Here is a 21,485-nt window from a genome sequence, read left to right on the forward strand (position 1 = left end):
TACCCATTACCGTCCTCCGCTGTATTATCAATTTTAAAACATTTAACCTGCGCCAAAAACCTTAAATCAAGCTCCCTTTTAGTACCTGCTATAACCATAACTGTTGTAAATAAGCTAATATTTTACATCTTTGTGTTTTTAAATGTTCAAATAAGTTTTCATTATATCCCATAACTGTTGTAAGTAAGCATCCATTTTTCTCCCCTATATAATCTTTTTACCCCCCTCTTAACCGCTGTAATTAAACAACAATGTATAACCCCGTTAAGCAACCTCTCTTGTAAATACTGCTACGTTCCTTTTACCTTCTCAGCTGCTCTCTTTCCTCCTTACCTTCCTCCCTCTCTCCCCCCCCCCTTTTTTTCGCTCCTGCTCCATCCCCCACTCCCTGTTTTTTGTAATTTCCTCCTTTCTCAAGTTTATTGTAAACCGGTGTGATGTGCTTGCACGAACACCGGTATATTAAAAGCTGTTAAATAAATAAATAAAATAAATAAATGTCGATCACCAATCCACATGATGTCCAGGGTTGCTGCTTGTGCGACCAGTTGACCCCGAAGGGACGTCTACTTTGGCTTGATAAGATGTAACACCTCTTCGGGTCGAAGAAGTCTGACCCATTGCCAGCGGCAACAGCACCTAAAAATCTCGGAGCCATACCGATGGACACCTCGCCATCGACACCGGCAGGACCATTGATTCCGTCAAAGTCACTGGTGGACAGGAGCGCTGGAGACTGAGCACTGTCTATCTCCTCCGGATCAAGAACGCCAGGTTCATCATCTTCTACTTAAGCACTGGAGAAAGACCGGGCTGAACATCGTGGGATGACCAAGAAGCATCAGTAGCAGTCTCAGTCGATGGCATGGTGCCAGGCACATGGATGCACCGGCTTTTGCTGTGAGGACCCCGTGGTGAGGAGCGTCAGTCCTCCATCAATGCCCAGAGTATGGTCTCTGCCTGTCTTGGTACCAGTTGCCGATCCTATTTGAGGGTCCGAGGAAGATCTGGCCACCCCTTCTTCCTCCTAGTTGGTGTTGGCATTGGCAACATTCAAGGAGGAGCCTGGAGCATGCAGTCCAGCTGGCAGTGGAGTGGGCAATGCAGGGCCACGGCTCTGTGGCACTGACAGAACTGGAGCCGGTACCGCCCATTCTCATACTGCTTCTGGAGAAGCTTAGTGTCTCAACGGTGCCTTACTGACCCAACTGGTGTCTGTTCCCGGGCCGGCACCAGTGCCTCCTCTGACCGACGTGGTCATCACTGGTTCGTCCGAGCAGAAAGCTCCACCAAGGCCGGCGGAATCGCTAAGGCCTGTAGCCCTTCCATCCAGTTCCATCAGTGCCTGCACCTCTGGACATTGGCCGAGCAGCTAGGGCCCCATCCCCTGTGACATACAGTGAGGCTGAGGGTCCCTGTGACCCCTGGGGGATGATCAGACAGAGTTTTCCTCCGAGGACTCGGATAGTCTCCCATTGTACCCTTCTCCACCAGAGGAGCGAAGGAAGTCTCTGCCTGAGGACTTAACCTTCACAAGTTTTGTGAGCTTGATGGCAGAGGCCATCCTGTTCCAACTATTGATGGAGGACGATGCCAGGCACCAGATGCTTGAGATCCTTCAATTTGTGAAGGCTCCTAAGGAGATCATGGTGGTCCTAGTACATGAGATCCTTTTGAAGTTGCTGCTGAGGATTTGGGAACACCTCCTTAGTGTCTCCTGTCAATAAGAAGGCAGACGGGGTTTACCTCATCCAGAAGGCTGTTGGATTCAATAAACAACAGCTGTCCTGCCAGTCGGTGGTGGTCGAATCCACCCTTGAGGGCCAAGCGCTCTTGGACCCATTCCTTGGCACCACCGAGGAAGGACCACAGAGCGATGGTCACTCTTGGGAGGAAGATATTCCAAGGTGCCATGCTTATTGCCCGCACCGCTGCCTACCAGCTCTACATGAGCCAATATTCATGGGACATCTGGAAGTAGGTGCAGGAGGTGACTGAGCAGCTGCCTCAACAGCAGTAGGACACCCTCATGTCGCTCAAAGGTTTGGAGTGTGGAAAACACGAGGCCCATATGGCCTACAATGTTTTCAATATGGCATTGAGAGTCTCTGCAGTGGGAATCGGTGCCTGCAGAATGGCATGGCAGTGGGCCTCTGATCTCCGACCGGAAATACTGGAATGACTTGCTGACGTGCCATGTATAGAAGAGAATCTTTGGAGATAGGGTGAGGGGCGCTGTGGCCCAATTTCGGGACCATCATGATACCATCCATCTACTGTCTGCCAGCATTCCGGACCCATCCTCCTTTTCCAGGATGCCGTCGAGGCAGGAGCCAAGGAAGTCCTTCTTTTGCCAAAGAAAGTACTATTCTCCGCCTCCTTGATCTTGTCTTCATCATCAGAGCTCTCGCAGCCGTCCCAGGCAGCAGAGAGCTCCTAAGCCCCAGCTGGCTCCTCAGTCAAACCTGAGGACAGGATTTTGACTGGGCCACAGGGAGTATCAGCCAGTCTCCTATACATGGGGCGATGAACCCTCTTCATGTAACCTCGAACCAGTGGGTTCTGTCCATCTGTCAGGGGTACCAATTAAATCTATTGGGTGTCCCACCAAATTGCTCTCTTTGTCCATATTGTGCGCCGGTAGTGCATCAGGAAGTAGTGCTAGCGAACGTCTTAATGGCCAGAGAGGTCAAGCCCGTTCTACCACGGCAAAGAGGGCGGGAATTTTACTACAAGTACGTCCTGATTCCAAAGAGAACAGGGGGACTTCGTTCCATCCTAGACTTGAGGGCCTTGATCAAATTTCTAAAAAAAAGAAAAGTTCAAGATGGTTTCCCTGAGCACCATGATCCCTCTTTTGCAAAAAGGGGACTGGCTATGCTCCCTTGACCCAAAGGATGCATACACCCATATTGAGATCCTCCCAGGTCACAGGAAGTGTCTCAGATTCATGGTGGGAAAACAGCACTTCCAATACCAGGTGTTTCCTTTCGGGCTCGCGTCCATCCCATGGGTATTCACAAAATGCCAGGCCATGGTGGCAGTGCACCTTAACAGACTGGGAGTAGAGCCTATCTGGAAGATTGGCTGGTCAAGAGCATGTCTCAGGCAGGGGCAGCTAGGTTCATGCGCTTGACCATTCGAGTGTTGAATTCACTAGGTTTCGTTCTCAACTACCCAAAGCCCCATCTTAGTCCACCTCAGTTGGACTTCATCAGAGCCCTACTAAACATGGCTCAGGCTAAGGTTATTCTGCCATGTCAGAGGCCTGTCATAGTAGAGGCCATTGCAGCAGATGTTCAACAGATTCAGCAGGTATAGGCTTGGCACGTGTTGAAGTTGTTGGGCCATATGGCTGCAATCATCCATGTTACTCCCTTACACATGCGCAGAGCCCAAGACTTCAAGATCGCATCCAAGTCACTCTGTCTCTCCAGGACTCCTTGTCCTGGTGGCTGGTACTTTCCAATTTGGTATAGGGAATCTCTTTTCGGAGTCTTCCTTTAAATTGTGTTAACCACGGCTGCATCTGCCCTGGGGTGGGAAACTCATGTGGATGGGCTCGGCACCCAGGGCTTATGGTACTCTCAGGAATGTTCATGTCAAATCAACTTCCTGGAACTCCGGGCAGTCAGGTACATGCTATGGGCTTTCAGAGATTGGCTGTCCAACAAAGTTGTCCTGATCCAGACTGACAACCCAGTAGCAATGTGGTATGTCAACAAGCAGGGAGGCTTGTTGACATACCTCCTGTGTCAGGAAGCGGTCCAGATCTAGTCATGGGCCCTGTCTCCTGGGATAGTTCTCAGGGCCATGTACTTGGCCAAGATGGAAAACGTGGTAGTGGACAGGCTGAGTTGAACCTTCAGATCCCACGAGTGTTCCCTGGACCAGGAGATAGCGAATCGGATGTTCCACCTGTGGGGGAGCCCAGTCATAGATCTGTTCACAACCACCTGCAACAGGAAGGCACCTCAGTTCTTGCTCCTTGCACAGGACAGATGGCAAACCAGTCTCAGATGCCCTTGCCTGCCTTTGGGGCACAGGTCTTCTGTATGCGTATCCTTTGATTCCCTTAGTGGTGAAGACTCTCTTGAAACTTCGCGAGGACAGAGGGATTATGATTCTTATAGCCCTTCGTTGGCCAAGACAGGTCTGTTTTTCACTCCTTCAAGAGTTGTCCATCTGGAGACCGATCAGTCTGGGGACTTCCTCAGATCTCATCACACAGGGTCAGGGCAGGCTGCAGCAACCCAACCTCCAGGCCCTGTCACTCACAGTCTGGATGTTGAGATGTTAATTCTGAAGCTGCTCGACCTTTCAAAAGATGTGATGAGTTCTGATGGCTTCTAGAAAGCCTTCCACTAGAAAGTCCTATGGACTGAAGTGGAGGATGTCTTCAATGTGGAAGGCCTAGATCCATTCTCCTGCCCAACGCAAAAACTGCTTGATTACCTTCTACACCTATTAGAGGCTGGCTTAAAGACTGCCTCCGTTAGAGTGCATCTTAGTGCAATTGGCGCTTACCACCACGGTGTAGGTGGTATGCAAATCTCTGTACAGCCTATAGTTGTATGTTTTATGCAGGGTCTGCTTCAGTTGAAGTCTCCCATAAGGCCTCCTGCTGTGTCTTGGAATCTCAGCATGGTTTTAGCTCAACTGATGAAAGCTTTGTTTGAGCTGCTGCGCACCTGTGACCTTCAGTACTTAACTTGGAAGGTCATATTTTTGGTGGCAGTCACTTCAGCATGCAGGGTCAGCAAGCCCCAGGCCTTAGTGACTTATTCATCTTAAACAAAATTCAATCATGACAAGGTGATCTTGCATATGCACCCTAAGCTTCTGCCTAAGGTGGTGATGGATTTCCATCTTAACCAGTCAATCATCCTGCCAACATTCTTTCCCAGGCCCCATTCGCACCAGGGCAAATGAGCACTGCACAGTTTGGACTGCAAGCAAGCCTTAGCCTTCTATCTGGAGCTGATAGAAGCCCATAGACTGTACACCCAACTTTTGGTTTTCTTTTATTAGAATATATTGGGCGTTGCCTTTGCCAAACAGACACTACCCAATTGGCTATCAGATTGCATCTCCTTCTGTTATGCCTAGGTAGGACTGCATCTTGAGGGTCATTTTATTTATTTATTTACTTATTTATTAACTTTTATTTACCGACATTCGTGCAGCACATCATGCCGGTTTACAAAGAACTCAGGTGGGCGATACAATAAAACAATGAAACAATGTACAAAGAATAAAATAAAAGTAAAACCATAACAATGTAACCTTAGAACAAAATACTATTTCTTACAAAAGGACACATTAACCGATCATGATCAAAAAGAGATAAATTAAGCAGTAGGGGGGGATGTTGTTTCTTCTAGGGTATTCATGGGTGGTGCGGGGGGAAGCGGGGGAAACATAGGATGGGGTGGAGAAGTTCGAACAGGGGGGGCTGGGGAGAAATTAAATTTGGTTTGTATCGGGATAGGCCTGTCGGAATAGCCATGTTTTGACTCCTTTCTTGAAAATTTGCAGGGATGTCTCTTGGCGTAGGAGGGTGGGGAGGGAGTTCCAGAGAGTGGGACCAGCGACGGAGAAGGCTCTCTCTCTGGTGTGAGTAGAATGTGCTGCCTTTAGAGATGGGGTGTGTAGAGTACCTGCATGGGTTGTTCTTGTGGGTCGGTCGGAGGAACGGTAACGAGGCATTTCGTCGAGCCAGGTGTGATTATGTTTGTGTAGGGAATTGTGAAGGATGGTGAGGGTTTTGTATTGTGAGCGGAAGGAGATGGGTAACCAATGTAGGTCTTTTAGTATGGGGGTGATGTGGTCCCTTTTTTGTGTACCTGTTATGATTCTAGCCATGGAGTTTTGTAGAATTTGGAGGGGTTTGATGGTGGTGGCGGGGAGTCCTAGTAATAGGGAATTGCAATAGTCTAGTTTTGTGAGCATTGTGGTCTGTACGACTGTGCAGAAATCGTGGGTGTGGAGGAGGGGTTTGAGTTTTTTTATGATGTTAAGTTTATAGAAACCCCCCTTTAGTAGATTTTTGATGTGGGGTTTGAAACTTAGGTGTTGGTCTATGTAGACGCCCAGATCTCTTACAAACTGGGTCTGAGGGGTGGCTGTGGTTGTATTTTGAGGAGTGTTCTGTCGCATGGGGAGAGTGAAACGTTCAGGCTGCTTAGAGATGACGAGTAATTCTGTTTTTGACGAGTTTAGAGCTAGATGGAGTTCGGATAGTGAGGCACTTATGGTGGCGAGGCAAGATTCCCAGCGTTGCAGAGGTTCTTTTATGGATCCCTGAAACGGGATGAGAATCTGCACGTCATCTGCATACAGGAAGAATTTCAGGCCTAGTTTGGAGAGGAGGTGGCATAGGGGTATGAGATAAATATTAAATAGGGTGGAGGATAAGGATGATCCTTGGGGTACGCCTTGCGTGATAGGTATGTGTGAGGATTCGTGCTTGTCGATTTTTACTAGATACTCTCTGTGTGTGAGGTAGGAGGAGAGCCATGAGAGGGCTGTGTCGGCGATACCTATTTCTGTTAGGCGTGTCATTAGTATCTGATGGTTGACAGTATCGTAGGCAGCTGAGATGTCTAGTAGGGCGAGTAGGTACGAGTTTCCGTGGTCCATACCTTTAAGTATGGTGTCTGTCATGGCTAGTAGTAAGGTTTCGGTGCTTCGGTCTTTACGGAAACCGAACTGTTGAGTGTGGAGGACATTGTGGTCTTCTAAAAACTCCGTTAGTTGTTTGTTAATAACCCTCTCTAGGACTTTGGATAAGAATGGGAGATTGGAAATTGGATGGTAATTGGCAGGGTCTGTGGGGTCGAGGGTGGGTTTCTTTAGGAGGGGCTTGACTATGGCCAGTTTGAGTGGGTCTGGGACACTGCCTGCAGTAATAGAGCAGTTGATAAAGTCCTTTATGTTTGGTGATGGCGGGGTGATGGAGAGGAGGGTTTTTGAAGGAATGGTGTCTGAAGAGTGTGTGGATGGTTTCATCGTTTTTAGTATAGCTTCTACTTCTATGTTGGTGGTGAGGTCAAATGTTTTAAGGGTGATCTTTTTGTCATTGGGAATGGGGGGGGGAGGGGGGTAGTGTTGTCTGGGAAGCGGAGTAGAATATTGTCGATTTTATTCTTGAAGTATAGGGCTAATTCTTCACATTTTTTGTTGGAGATGGTATCGTTGAGAGTTGGTACATTGGGATTGGTGAGTTCTGCGACATATGTGAATAAGGCGTTTGCATTAAATTGGTAGTCGTGGATCTTTGCCGCGTGGAAATCACGCTTGGCTTGGGTAATTGCATGACGGTATGCGTGTAAAGTGTTGTTATAGGTGGCTTTAAGTGAAGCCGACGGTTGTTTGCGCCAGGCGCGTTCTTTGGCTCTTAGTTCTTGTTTCAAGGTTTTTAACTTGGCGGAGAACCAAGGTTTCCTTTTCTCCTGTTGTGTAAAGGGTATTTCTTTGTGGATAATGGGGCATAGATCATTGGCTATGGTCGTAGTGAGATTGTTCCAGGAGTGTAGTGCGGTGTCTGGATTGGTGAGATCGATGATGTTAGCTATTTTGTTGAAAGCTAGGGTGAGCTCTTCCGTACTACAGTGTTTACGGAAGGAGATGGTTTTATGGTGTTTTTGTGTGGAAGGTGTGAGGGGTTTGGTTTCAAGGGTTGCATTAAAGAGGAAATGGTCGGACCATGGTACTGGGGTGACTACGGGTGGGGTGGCGATGGTTATTTTAGAATTCACAAATATTAGATCGAGTGTGTGGCCTGCTTTGTGTGTGGGTTCGGTGATGATTTGATTGAAATCTAGGGCTTTGAGGGTGTCCAGTAGAGTCTCGCAGGCGGGGGTGGTGGGGCGGGTATCCACATGGAGATTGAAATCCCCTAGTATAATGGTAGGAAGATCTGTTTTGATGTTGACGGTGAAGTATTCAGTGATGGGTGAGGGATCTTTTTCAATTAGGCCTGGGGGGGGCGTAGACTAGGCAGATTTGTAGGGATTTGGATGCAAATAGTGCAATTTCAATTTTGGGTGGCGGTTGAGTGGTTTGGAGTTTGAGGTTGAGTCTTTTCTTGGCTGCCAAGAGTAGACCACCTCCTTTCTTTTTCGGCCTTGGTATGGAGAGGAGGTCATATGACTTTGTGGGGAGCTGGTTTAGGAAAACCTGGTCGGTATTTTTTAACCAGGATTCGGTAATGGCACAAAGGTCGGGGTTGTCGTCTGTAAGCAGATCATTTAGTATAGTTCCTTTTTTTTGTATGGATTGGGCATTGAAGAGAGTAATGGCTAATGTTGTTAAACCTAGGAGTTGTGAGAGAGGTGGGGTCATAATCAGTATGAGGGATTTGCGAAGTATGGGTGGATGGGGGGGTGTTGTAGGGGGTTTGCGTAGTAGCGGGCAGTGCCGTCTTGGGATGGGGAGTAGGCACATGGTTCTAGTATAGTGAGGGGACTTGGTTGGTGGGGACTAACGGAGAATAAAAACAGGGTGGAGTCTGTGGTGATAGCTGGCTTAGCAGGGAGTGCGCGTCGAGTATACCTTACATAGAGCAGATAGGTTACATAGGGCAAGGAGGTTATAATGAAATATTGGGTACACTGACAAGTATGTTATACTCGAAGGCTGCGTGATGTGAATCAGTAGTGTGGAGGAGGGAAGTTGTCTAGGTCGAGCAATCTACCATGCAATACAGGTTGATCGGAAGTATAAATCATTCAAAGACATTCAATGGAATTCAAAGGCATTCAAAGGTGGTCAAATGTATGGAACATTCAGAGGCAGAATTCTATCCGGAGTACTGATGTTAAGGCTGTTGTTTAAATCATTAAGTCTAATGTCGGACACGTAGTCGGGTAGTCAAGTATGTCTGGCGCTGCTGGGCTGGTGGACTGGTTATGAGAAAAGGTTCTTACCCCACGTGTGTGGTAATGTCATGTCAAAACACGTGTAAAAAGTCATGTCAAGGCTTATTCTGCCAGAGCCATGACAACATCTGTGGCCCATTTGCGAGCAGTTCCCATGAAGAAGATCTGCAAGGCTGCGACGTGGAGTTCTCTCCACACATCCACATCCCATTACTGTCTGGATAGGGATGGCTGACTCAACAGTAGGTTCAGCCAGTCTGTTCTCAGGAACCCTTTCGAGGTGAAGAACCCAACTCTCGCCCAACTTGGACCCGTTGTTTGGGTTCGGGCTGTGTCCCCCTCTGTTACCAACAGCACTGTGGTTAATGTGCCCGTTGGCATCTGGTTGGTGCTTATTGGCCCCCTTTTGTGTTGGGGAGCAGCCTGTAGCTAGGGATTCCCCCAAGTGTGAGGACTACCATCCTGTTTGTCCTTGGAGAAAGCAGAGTTGCTTACCTGTAACAGGTGTTCTCCAAGGACAGTAGGATGTTAGTCTTCACAAATTCTGCCCACCATCCCGCGGAGTTGGGTTTCTACTATTTTTATTTTTCATTGTAATTCTATGAAGAGGAGCCACACATGGATGCGTGGTATAGGGCATGCTGAGCATGCTCAGTGTGCCTAGTCAAAGCGTCTAGAAACTTTGACATACGTTTTCCGCATCGGGCTCCATCCGATGATGTCACCCATGTGTGAGGATTAACATCCTGCTGTCCTTGGAGAACATCTATTACAGGTAAGCAACTCTGCTTTGCCATTTGCACCTGTATGAGCTCCTTTCGACTACAGGAAGTAATTCCTATTGCATTGCTTCTCAAAAAATGTGCCACAGTGGTGACAACCCCAGCTATATGCTCTCTTCCTCTCCCACCATAGAGAAAGGAAGTGGCAAATGTCCTTCAAAAAATGGTGTGCACTCCCTCCCCTGCAATATGCCTGTTGGTCGTGCCCTGGCCAGGAGGAGAACAATACTAATATTTCTAACCCACTCCTCCTATTGCTAACACTGCTTATCTGATCCTCCTGTCGCCAGCATTCTCCCTCCTGCACTATTCAAAGATCAGCATCAACAGGGCCCAGGGAGCAGAGCCTGGCCCAGGAATCAAATCCAGATCTTCTACATGACAGTGCACAGCATTCTCACAGGACAAGCAGGATGGTAGTCCTCACAAATGGGTGACATCGAGGATGGAGCCCACCACGGAAAACTTCTGTCAAAGTTTAACAGAACTTTGACTGGCCCCTACTGGGCATGCCCAGCAAGGCACTGACCCTGCAGCCAGCAGGGGTCTCCCTTCAGTCTTCTTTTTTCTGCGCAGCAGTTGCCACGCGGTGAAAGGAGCTCTCTAACCACGTTCCTGACAGGAATTTGGAAATTAATTTCCTAAGAAAATTTGCCCCTCAGGGGTCTCCCTTCGACAAATTTTTTAGTCATCTTACGGAACCCGGTAAGTTTTTTGCCTTCTTCCATCGACTGCCGTCGATTTTGGCCCTCGAGGCCTGTTGGCACTTACCGATCCCCAGCCTAAATTTTGGCTTCCAGCCATGGCAACGGGGTTCCGTCGTTGTCCGGATTGTACCCGGACTATGTCCATCACAGACCCCCACAGGGTTTGTGTAATGTGTTTGGGTAGTGAGCATGATGTCCTGACTTGCACCAAATGTGCCTTAATGACACCCAAGGGTCGCAAAGCCAGGATGGAGAAGATGGGGCTCCTCTTCCATGCACCCACCCCAACGCCATCGATAGCATCGACGTCATCGGAACTGGCACCGTCGAAGTTGTACCATCATCGTCAACCCTCCGGTGACCGTCCGCCATCGATCGCTTCTCGGCCGTCGACTCCCGTCCCTTCCCCGGATGGGCGAGGGGATCGGAAAGAAAAGCACCGCCATCGACGGCACAAGTCTCGGCCTGTCGAGGATCCACAGCCATCGACCTCTGCTCAAGCCGAGCCACCGACAAAGAAGCCGCGAACAGACCGGACGCCCTCCACGTCTCGTTCGACGGCATCGAGGAAACCCTCACCCTCTCGGGGTGTGGGGGCCGTGATCCCACCAGTTACGGTGGTCCCTCCGGCCCTGCCTCAGCCTCCCTCTCCCGTCGAGCCGGGTATGGTTACCCCTGGTCTCCGGGCAGAACTGGACCGGCTGGTCCAGGAGGCCATCGAGAAAGCGATGAAGAAATTACAACCTCCATCGGCACCGTCTCCGGCACCGGTTCCAGTGCCGCCCCCGGCACCGATGCCGGCACCGGCTTCGCCACCGAGGAGGGAACCGACCACAGAGCCGTTGATACAAGCGCTAGCACCGCTACTGAGCCGCATGGAGGCACTCATGACGGCCCTTCCATCGGTGATTCCAGTGCCATCGACAACACCACCGTCTCCGACTGGTTTCTCATCGGCAGGAGAAACACCGTTTCAAATTCCCCCTTCCGGGGTAGTTCCATCGGTACCTTCTGGTATATCTCCACCGATTTATCCTTCGGCTCCATCGATTCCGCGCCAGGCACCGATTCCATCGGCAGCACCGAAGCCATCGATGCCATTTCTGGTTCCACCTACTGCACCGATTCCACCTCGGTTTCCATCGATGCCTTCTGAGCCTCAGCCAGGTCCATCAGGGCTACAAGCCCCACATGATCCCTACGATACCTGGGGTGATGATGATGATACCTCTTCTGACACAGATTTGCCTTCGCCACCATCTCCTACAGAGAGTAGAAAAAGATCTCCTCCTGAGGATCTATCTTTCATTAATTTTGTGAAAGAGATGTCAGAAGTTGTACCTTTTCAACTACAATCTGAAGCTGATGACAGGCACCAGATGATGGAACTACTTCAATTTCTGGATGCTCCAAAAATCATCGCTTCCATCCCTATACACCAGGTGTTTTTGGATCTGCTCAAGAAAAACTGGGAATCTCCTTCATCGGTGTCACCAGTTAACAAGAAAGCTGACTCCACATACCTTGTCCAGTCAGCACCAGGTTTCCAAAAACCTCAACTGGATCATCGCTCTGTTGTGGTTGAGTCCGCGCAGAAGAAGGCCAAGCGTCTTAAGCCGCACTCTTCTACCCCACCTACCAGGGACAACAAGTTCCTGGATAGCGTGGGACGGAAAGTGTATCATGGAGCTATGTTGATTTCACGCATAGCTTCATATCAACTCTACATTACTCAATACAACAGAGCCATCCTTAAGCAGATGCAAGACTATGCTGACACGTTGCCGGACCAATACCAACCGCAGCTTCAAGCCCTTCTTCACAAGGGATTTGAGGCAGGGAAGCACGAGATTAGGACTGCCTAGGACATATTCGATGCTTCAACGAAGGTTTCAGCCACAGCCATCTCAGCCAGGCGTTGGGCTTGGTTAAAGTCATCCAACCTTCGCCCAGAGGTCCAAGATCGTCTTGCTGATTTACCCTGCTTAGGCGACAATTTGTTTGGAGAGCAAATTCAACAGATTGTGGCGGAGTTAAAAGACCACCATGAGACGTTGAAACAACTCTCATCTGTCCCACCTGAGATGACCTCCAAGCAACCGCAAAAGAAGGACTCTAAGAAGTCGTTCTTTCGACCACGTCGCTACTACCCTCCGTCAACTAGGGCTCGTCCTGCACGGTCCTCTAACAGGCCTCAGCCTCGTCAGCCGAGAAAGCAAAGACCTACTGTAGCCCCACCTCCTGGGCCTGCGGCGGGCCTTTGACTTCCCTGTATTGAGCACATGCCAACTCCCTCTTCCACACATCCCTGTGGGAGGTCGGCTGTACCACTTCTTACACCGTTGGAATCAGATCACCTCAGATCAGTGGGTGCTAGCAATTATCGCACAGGGTTACCACCTCAACTTCATAACACTTCCGCCAGACTCCCCGCCCCTTCAGGCATGGAGTCTAACCAGCCATTTGACTCAATTACATCAAGAAGTATCCCTTCTTCTACAATCAAATGCTATAGAACCCGTCCCTTCTTGTCAACAAGGGAAAGGATTCTATTCCAGATACTTCCTAATACCAAAGAAATCAGGGGGGTTACGTCCAATTCTGGACCTTCGGGCCCTCAACAAGTATCTGCAAAAAGAGAAGTTCAAGAAGGTAACCCTGGGCGCCTTGCTCCCTCTGTTGCAAAAGGGGGATTAGCTGTGCTCTCTCGACCTCAAGGACGCTTATACCCACATTGCGATAACACAATCTCATCGCAAGTATCTGCGTTTTCTGATAGGCCACGACCATTATCAATACCGGGTACTACCTTTCGAGCTGGCATCTGCTCCACGAGTCTTTACCAAATGTCTCGTAGTAGTAGCAGCATTTCTCAGGAAGGAAGGTGTCCACGTCTACCCCTATCTGGACGATTGGCTAATCAGGGCCTCCACCCCTCAAATTGCGCAATCCTCCCTAAAGTTGACAATTCACACACTCCTCTCCTTAGGGTTTCTTGTCAATTACGAGAAATCTTGCTTGGTCCCATCTCAGACCTTATCCTTCATTGGAGCAGACTTGGACACCTTACAGGCAAAAGCCTACCTTCCACTTCAACGAGTCCAAACTCTCATGGCCCTAGCTCGCCAGCTCCAGTCTCAACACACTGCCACAGCTCGCCAATTCCTCATCCTCCTAGGACACATGGCATCCTCGGTTCAAGTTACTCCCTTGACCCGACTAGCCATGAGAGTAACGCAATGGACTCTGCGACACCAATGGATTCAAGCTTTCCAGCCTCTGTCCTACATCGTCACAGTTACACAAGCGCTACGCCTGTCTTTAACCTGGTGGACGACTCAAGTCAATCTCCTTCAGGGCTTACCCTTTCTCCTACCAGATCCACAGGTAATCCTAACCACCGATGCTTCCCACATCGGTTGGGGGGCCCATGTGGACAAATTACAAACCCAAGGGTTGTGGTCGCCAGAGGAAGCCGAACACCAGATAAATTTCTTGGAACTTCGAGCAATTCGCTACGCGCTCAGAACTTTCAAAGATCATCTATCAGATCAGATAATCTTAATCCAGACAGACAACCAAGTGGCCATGTGGTACATAAACAAGCAGGGAGGCACAGGCTCCTTCCTTCTGTGTCAGGAAGCTGCGCAGATTTGGGCAGAAGCCCTCTCCCATTCCATGTACCTCAAGGCCACTTACTTGCCGGGAGTAGACAATGTATTGGCAGACCAGCTGAGCCGTGTCTTCAAGCCACACGAGTGGTCACTCGATCCTCTGGTAGTGACCTCTCTGTTTCACAAGTGGGGTTTTCCCCGCATAGACCTCTTTGCGTCCCCTCAGAACCACAAAGTGGATGATTACTGCTCTCTCATTCGGAGCCAACACTCTCAGCCGAGGGATGCCTTCTCCCTCAAGTGGACGACAGGTCTGCTTTATGCATTCCCTCCACTTCCTCTTCTGTCAAGGACTCTCGTGAAGCTACGCCAGGACAGGGGAACCATGATCCTGATAGCTCCCCACTGGCCACGCCAAGTGTGGTTTCCCATTCTCCAGGATCTCTCCATCCGCAGGCACATCCCTCTGGGAACGGATCCGCATCTGCTCACTCAAAACGACGGATGCCTCCTCCATCCCAACCTCCAAGCCTGGTCCCTGACGGCATGGATGTTGAAAGGTTAGTCCTTCAGCCTTTTAACCTTTCGGATTCGGTTTCTCGTGTCCTGATAGCTTCACGAAAGCCCTCCACCAGAAGATCCTATTCATATAAATGGAAAAGGTACACATCATGGTGCACTTCTCAGTCCCTTGATCCCCCTTCCTGTCCAATCTCTAAGTTCTTGGACTATTTATGGCACCTATCAGAATCCGGTCTAAAGACCTCTTCCATTAGGATGCATGTCAGTGTGGTAGCCGCCTTCCATAAAGGTATAGAAGGTGTCCCTATTTCAGTACAACCCCTGGTGACACGCTTTCTTAAAGGCTTGCTCCATCTGAAGCCACCCTTACGTCCTCCGGCCCCATCTTGGGACCTTAATCTGGTTCTTGGTCGTCTAATGAAACCACCTTTCGAACCTCTGCACTCCTGTGAATTGAAGTATCTCACATGGAAAGTATTATTCCTATTGGCTATCACTTCAGCTCGCAGGGTTAGTGAGTTACAGGCCTTAGTCACCTATCCGCCTTACACTAAACTCCTGCAAGACAGGGCGGTGCTCCGCACTCACCCTAAATTTTTACCTAAGGTAGTTTCTGCATTTCATATCAATCAATCCATCATACTACCTATCTTTTTTCCCAGGCCCCATTCCAACTCTGGGGAACAGACTCTGCATACCCTAGACTGTAAACGAGCTCTAGCGTTTTATCTAGACCGTACAGTTGCTCACAGGAAGAGCACTCAATTGTTTGTCTCCTTCCATCCTAACAAGTTGGGACAACCTGTGGGTAAGCAGGCTCTTTCCTCCTGGTTGGCGGACTGCATTTCTTTTGCTATCAGCAAGCTGGCATTCCTTTTCAAGACCGTGTAAAAGCACACTCTGTGAGGGCCATGGCGACTTCAGTGGCACACCTTCGATCGGTGCCGCTTCCTGACATTTGTAAAGCTGCAACCTGGAGTTCTCTCCATACCTTTGCAGCCCACTATTGTTTGGACAAAGCTGGAAGACAGGACTCCATCTTCGGCCAATCTGTCTTGCGTAACCTTTTTCCAACATGATGTACCAACATCCTTCCACCTTCCCGGTAGGGTGCGGATGCCCTTTCCCAAATTCCACCCCAGTTGTTGTGCCTGTTGCACATCGTTGGGTACATTTGGTGCAGGTCAGGACATCCTCAGCTCGGTACTCACCCATTTGTGAGGACTACCATCCTGCTTGTCCTGTGAGAAAGCAAATGTTGCTTACCTGATGTAACAGGTGTTCTCACAGGACAGCAGGATGTTAGTCCTCACGAAACCCGCCCGCCACCCCGCGGTGTTGGGTTCGTTTTAGTTTTTACTTTTTTAGGCACTGCCTGTAGCTTTGAAAATCAGACTGAAGGGAGACCCCTGCTGGCTGCAGGGTCAGTGCCTTGCTGGGCATGCCCAGTAGGGGCCAGTCAAAGTTCTGTTAAACTTTGACAGAAGTTTTCCGTGGTGGGCTCCATCCTCGATGTCACCCATTTGTGAGGACTAACATCCTGCTGTCCTGTGAGAACACCTGTTACATCAGGTAAGCAACATTTGCTTTATCACTAAGCCACCAAGCCAGCTAAATCTGTTGAAGACTAAAAATAGTAAAGATAATTAAGATTTAGAATTGCATGCACATAAATAAGTTCTAGTAAACTGGTTTCTCCGTTAACTAGTAAGGTTGAATTAGCCATAACACTGTGACATCATTTGCTGCCACTGAACAGACCCATCTCTCTAGATCAGTAAGTGAGAGTTCCTGCGTGTGCGCTGCCTTGTGAGACCCTCAGTCTTTTTTTTTTGTCTGAACTTCCGCACAGATGTGTACCCTCTCTCTTTCTCTCTTTGAATTTTCTCTAATCTTCTGCTTCTGAAGTTTTTTTTAACTCTGCTCATTTTTTTTTAGTTGTCTTACTGCCTCAGCTGTCCCTCAATAGCACTTTTCAGTGACATATGTAAGAAAGACTTAGCTCCTTACTAGAAGCTTAGGAGATTGGGGCACTGAATCAGAGGCAGAGCCTGAAAGGGAGAGACTTTGGTGCTTGGAGTTACCATCCTGTTTTTTTCTGTTTGATAATTTCACCTTTATGTCTGGAATCCATTTTTACTTTTAAATTTGTTTATTGCAAGAAAAATGTACAAAAAGTAATAATATTCATAGAATATAGTTGGTTTTAACATATACCATATCACTTCTTGGAGTCAAACAAACATGAACAGAAATATCCATCCAAATGTGCTCCCCAATCTCTCCTCTCCCCTACTCCTACCCATGGAATCCATTTTTATAAGTGGCAATAAACTATTTTTTGTTGAACCCCACTCAGTCTCTGCCTGTTTATTTCCACCCCAAGAACCAGCCTGCTGAACTGAAGAGATCTGCCTATGTGAGTACAAATTGGAGAGAGACTGACTGAGAGACTGTATAAGGTACCTATCCCCAGGAGCTAAGGGTCCTGAAGGCTTGTCCTCCTCCCATCGGTTGAACCGAGGCCTCCTTGGTGGCTTACTGCAATGCTGTGGATGGTGTGAATGAGAGAGAAGAGTTATGTAGGAGACAGTGAACCCAGGGATTCCTGCTGAGACCTCTGTATTAGGACCTCTAAACCAAGAAGGGTTGCAAGTACACACGTGTGTGTGTATATATATTAATACTGTGTGTGTAGAAAGAGAGAGAGAGAGTATTAAATACTTGGTATTGGAAAAAATACAACAAAAGGGTTTCTCACTATTATTCATTTCATAACACAAAAAAGGAAAGAGTACACCCAGATATTTAGCACTAAAAACCTTTTGAGAAAAATATCAAAACATTTTATTACAAGTTAATCACATAAAAAACACTATCTGTTAAAGAAGATACCACCCACAAAAATTACATATCACAAATTTGTATCATATTACTAATAGCACCATACTCACTCAAATCAAATCAGCCGTACATATTCACTCATCATGCATCCATACTATAGCATAATTCTAAAAACCATGGGTAGATTTTAAAAGCCCCGCAGGATTTACGCACACAGGGCACACTCCTATTTTGCATAGGCCGCCGGCGCGCGCAAAGCCCCGGGACGCACGTAAGTCCCGGGGCTTGCTAAAATGGGCGGTCCGGGGGCGTGTCCGGGGGGGCGTGACGGCAGTCCAGGGGCGTGGCCAGCCGGCATGCGCAAGTTATGCCTGCCAGTGGCAGGCGGAACTCCATCGAACAAGGTGGGGGGGGGATTTAGGTAGGGCCAAGGGGGGGGGGTGGGTTAGATCGGGGAAGGGAGGGAAAGGTCAGTGGGGACAAAAAAAAAGTTCTCTCCGAGGCCACTCCGATTTCGTACGTAGCCGCGCGAATCTTTTAAAATCCGGCATACTTTTGTTCGTGCGCGCGCTGTTTTTTAAAATGTACCCCACAATGTTTTACTTGTTCTTCAATAGTAATGATCAAAAGAGTTTCTACATCTAGGACATATTCTTTAAACTTTGCTTTACTTTGTTGCATATAAACTTTACTATCACTTTACTTCATATAGATGTCACAAATGTCTAAATACATATATAAACAATCCCACAGAATCCAAATGCACATAACAATAAGTTACGCTGCAAAAGCTCTTATAATAGGCACTACTGGCTTAGTGAAAACAGCCTTCAGTTACTTTATCTTAAATTATAGGGCCAGTCTCTAGGTGATGATAATTCTCTATTTTTTTTTTATTGTTTTTATGATGCAAATAAAAATTACTTATATAACAACGTCTTTAAGCTTTCTAGATAGAGATGGCAACATAATATAAGAAACCCCAATACGGTCTATGTTTTGAATCGTAGATTCTGCATCTGGGTTGTTCATCGCTGAAACTTGTTGCCAATAATCTTCACCAAGCTTGAAATCCAAAAGGAGCAATGTAATATGTGCATGTGCATTTCTGTAGGATTGGTTGTCATTTTCCCTTTACACACTTTTGGGCACGTTAATTTACTGTAAATACATTTTTACCCACATATGAACCTTAAACATAAAACTTTACTTTATAAGTGTAACCCCTATTTTAGGAAGTGGTGACTCCCTTCAGGGCACATAATGAATTTATCTATTCGGGGCTGCTACGGCTAGTATTTCATATCCCATGCTGACTCTCAATCCCTAGGGGGGAATTCTTTTTACAGGGAGAAGCTCTCACTTATGGCCCAGACAGTGAAAAAGGGTCACCAATGTATATATCTGAAGTGTAAGTACTTTCCATAAGGTGAGATGCAGTAATAAATGGAGAGAGCTAGAGCTGGGTGTAAAATCATAGTTTATTTAGACATTTTATATACATCGTTCCATGTATCGATCATAATGGTTTACAAAATGACATTCGGGCCGCGGGAGAGCGGACGAATGCCCGCTCTCCCAGCGCGCGCACTGCCACTCGCCGTTGCGCGCGATTCAGTATGTAAATTAGGTGATGCGGTAGAAACGGGCAAAAGGAGGCGCTAGGGACACTAGTGTGTCCCTAGCGCCTCCTTTTTGACAGGAGCGGCGGCTGTCAGCGGGTTTGACAGCCGACACTCAATTTTGCCGGCATCGGTTCTCGAGCCCACTGACAGCCACCGGTTCAGAAATCGGACGCCGGCAAAATTGAGCGTCCGGTTTTCGGCCCGACAGCCGCCGGCCCAATTTACATTTTTTTTTTTTTTTTTACATTTTACACCCTTCGGGACCTCCGACTTAATATCGCTATGATATTAAGTTGGAGGGTGCACAGAAAAGCAGTTTTTACTGCTTTTCTGTGCACTTTCCTGGTGCCTGGAGAAATTAGCTCCTACCTTTGGGTAGGCGCTAATTTCTGAAAGTAAAATGTGTGGCTTGGCTGCACATTTTACTTACTGTATCCCATGGGCATACCTAATAGGGCCATCAACATGCATTTGCACGTTGAGGGCGCTATTAGGTGCCGCTGGTTGGACGCGCGTTTTCTGCCCCTTACTGAATAAGGGGTAAGGGAAAACGCGCGTCCAAGGGCAGGTTAACAGTGCGCTCCGTCGGAGCGCACTATACTGTATCGGCCTGATTCTTAGTTATAACTCAAAAAACAAACAATAATTTGTTACATAAGGCTGAGTATGTAAAATTATAAAGAAATGCTAGTTTTCTCATCTTATTCAGTGAGTTGTTTTGAGAATCTTATATTCTCTCATTTGATTTATTCTTCATGATTTGATTATTAGCTTTTGTCCTTTTTGTCTTTGGTGGGCTCTTTATATTCTGATGTTTTTAAATTAATTTATGTGATTTTGAATAGCCATGTTTTTAACTCACATTTAAATCTTTCTATCTGGTAAAATACATAATGTCTCAGGCAGAGAATTCCAGCGTGTTGGACCTGCTGTGGAAAACACACAATCTCTTATTTGTGTCAGATGTGGGCTCCTTATTGTGGGAATAGTCAATAGTCCTTTATTTTGAGATCTTAGTGTTCATTAAGGTTATAGTGTCACTCCTAACAAACTGTTATTGGAATGAATGATGTTGAATATTATCGTTAATACTTTATAGTAGATTCTGGATTGTATTGGTAACCAATGCAGTGACATCAGCGAGGGTGTTATGTGATCATATTTCCTAGATCCTAATAAGAGTCTTGCTGTGGTATTTTGTAACAGTTGTAGTGTTTTTAAGTGATGCCATGCTGGAAGAGTTGTAGGAAAGGAGTTACAGTAGTCTAGGTTTGAGAAGATTAGAGTTTGCAATACAGTATATTTACTGATTCATAAAGTTAAATAAAGTCCATTGTCCAAAAATGAGTGTGCATATGACTGTTGGTGCAGGATTTTTTTTGTAGGTAGGTGTCTTTATTACAGACATCTGTATGGTGTTTTAAAATGCAAATGCCCTTGGAGACCTAGTGATAAGGTCCCCTCTGCAATGCAAAAATCCTACCTTTAGTCATCTTCCTTCCTTGGACACCGAGCCAGTCCTGATCCCTTGATGGGTGGAAATCCGGATGTGATCTTCTGACTCAGGTTCTTCCTTCCTTTAGTTCAGTTGTTACTTTATCCTTGATTGTTCCTTTTCCTGGGGATTTCTCTTTCATAAAAATCAGCGGGATCAGGCTTTACCACAGCAGTGAAATCCCAGTAGAGAAGGGGGATGCAAAACCTCCCCACTTAACTCAAAGTCCAAAAAATACTTTAAAGCTTAAACTGGACATATCTTCTTAAATTGGTATTCATGCTGTCACAAGTGCTTGCCACATTCAGGTTGTGAATGGGCTCACTGGTCTCCAGCCCCTGTACTTTGAGTACAGCCAGCAAGGATGACTTTTCCCAAAGAAACAGAGTGAACACAATTCCTTCCAAAAATAGGACTCATCTAGCCTTCAAAATTTCTCGCAGCAGGATCCATCACTAATGCTTGCCTACCTAAGGTTTAGAGTAGGCTCACAGGTCTTTGGTCTCCTGCTTTCCCCTAAAGGGTATCAGGCTCAACTGCCTGTCTCTCTGTAACTTATAATGAGAGGGACCCTCTGGCAGGGATTGCACTATGAGGTATCTCTCCTAAAAGAAAACTCCTTTTGGCAAGGCTGGGAGCCCTACCAGAATGTGAAAAATAATACATCTTTACTCTCTGACTGCTCTCTCAAACTGAACGCACAGTGTCTTAAAATGGCTAGACTAAATAGCGCTGAGACCTCCAATCCAGAGCCTCCAGGTGGGAGGGACTGAAGGGTATGGATGGCTCCTGTGAAAAAGGTATTAAGGATAGGGAAAGCATCTAGCAGCCAGACCACACAAGGCTTACTCATGGTCCCATTATAATGTTCAGTCTATTTGTAAGGCTGAATTTTGCTGCACAAGGCTTTTCCCCATAGTCCACTTATTAAACTCAGTTCATTTATAAAGCTCAACAAAGGCCTTTGTTTCACCCATGATTAAGCTTCATCAGGAGCTCAACATTACAAAGAAA

General features: G+C 47.3%; 1 protein-coding gene across 1 annotated transcript in view; it reads left to right on the top strand.

The window, feature by feature from the left end:
• FGD4 (FYVE, RhoGEF and PH domain containing 4) overlaps window positions 1-21,485 on the top strand; it is a 494,296-nt gene that overhangs the window by 280,577 nt on the left and 192,234 nt on the right.

Source organism: Rhinatrema bivittatum, chromosome 4 (genome assembly GCF_901001135.1).
Source record: "Rhinatrema bivittatum chromosome 4, aRhiBiv1.1, whole genome shotgun sequence".
Lineage (NCBI taxonomy): Eukaryota > Metazoa > Chordata > Amphibia > Gymnophiona > Rhinatrematidae > Rhinatrema > Rhinatrema bivittatum.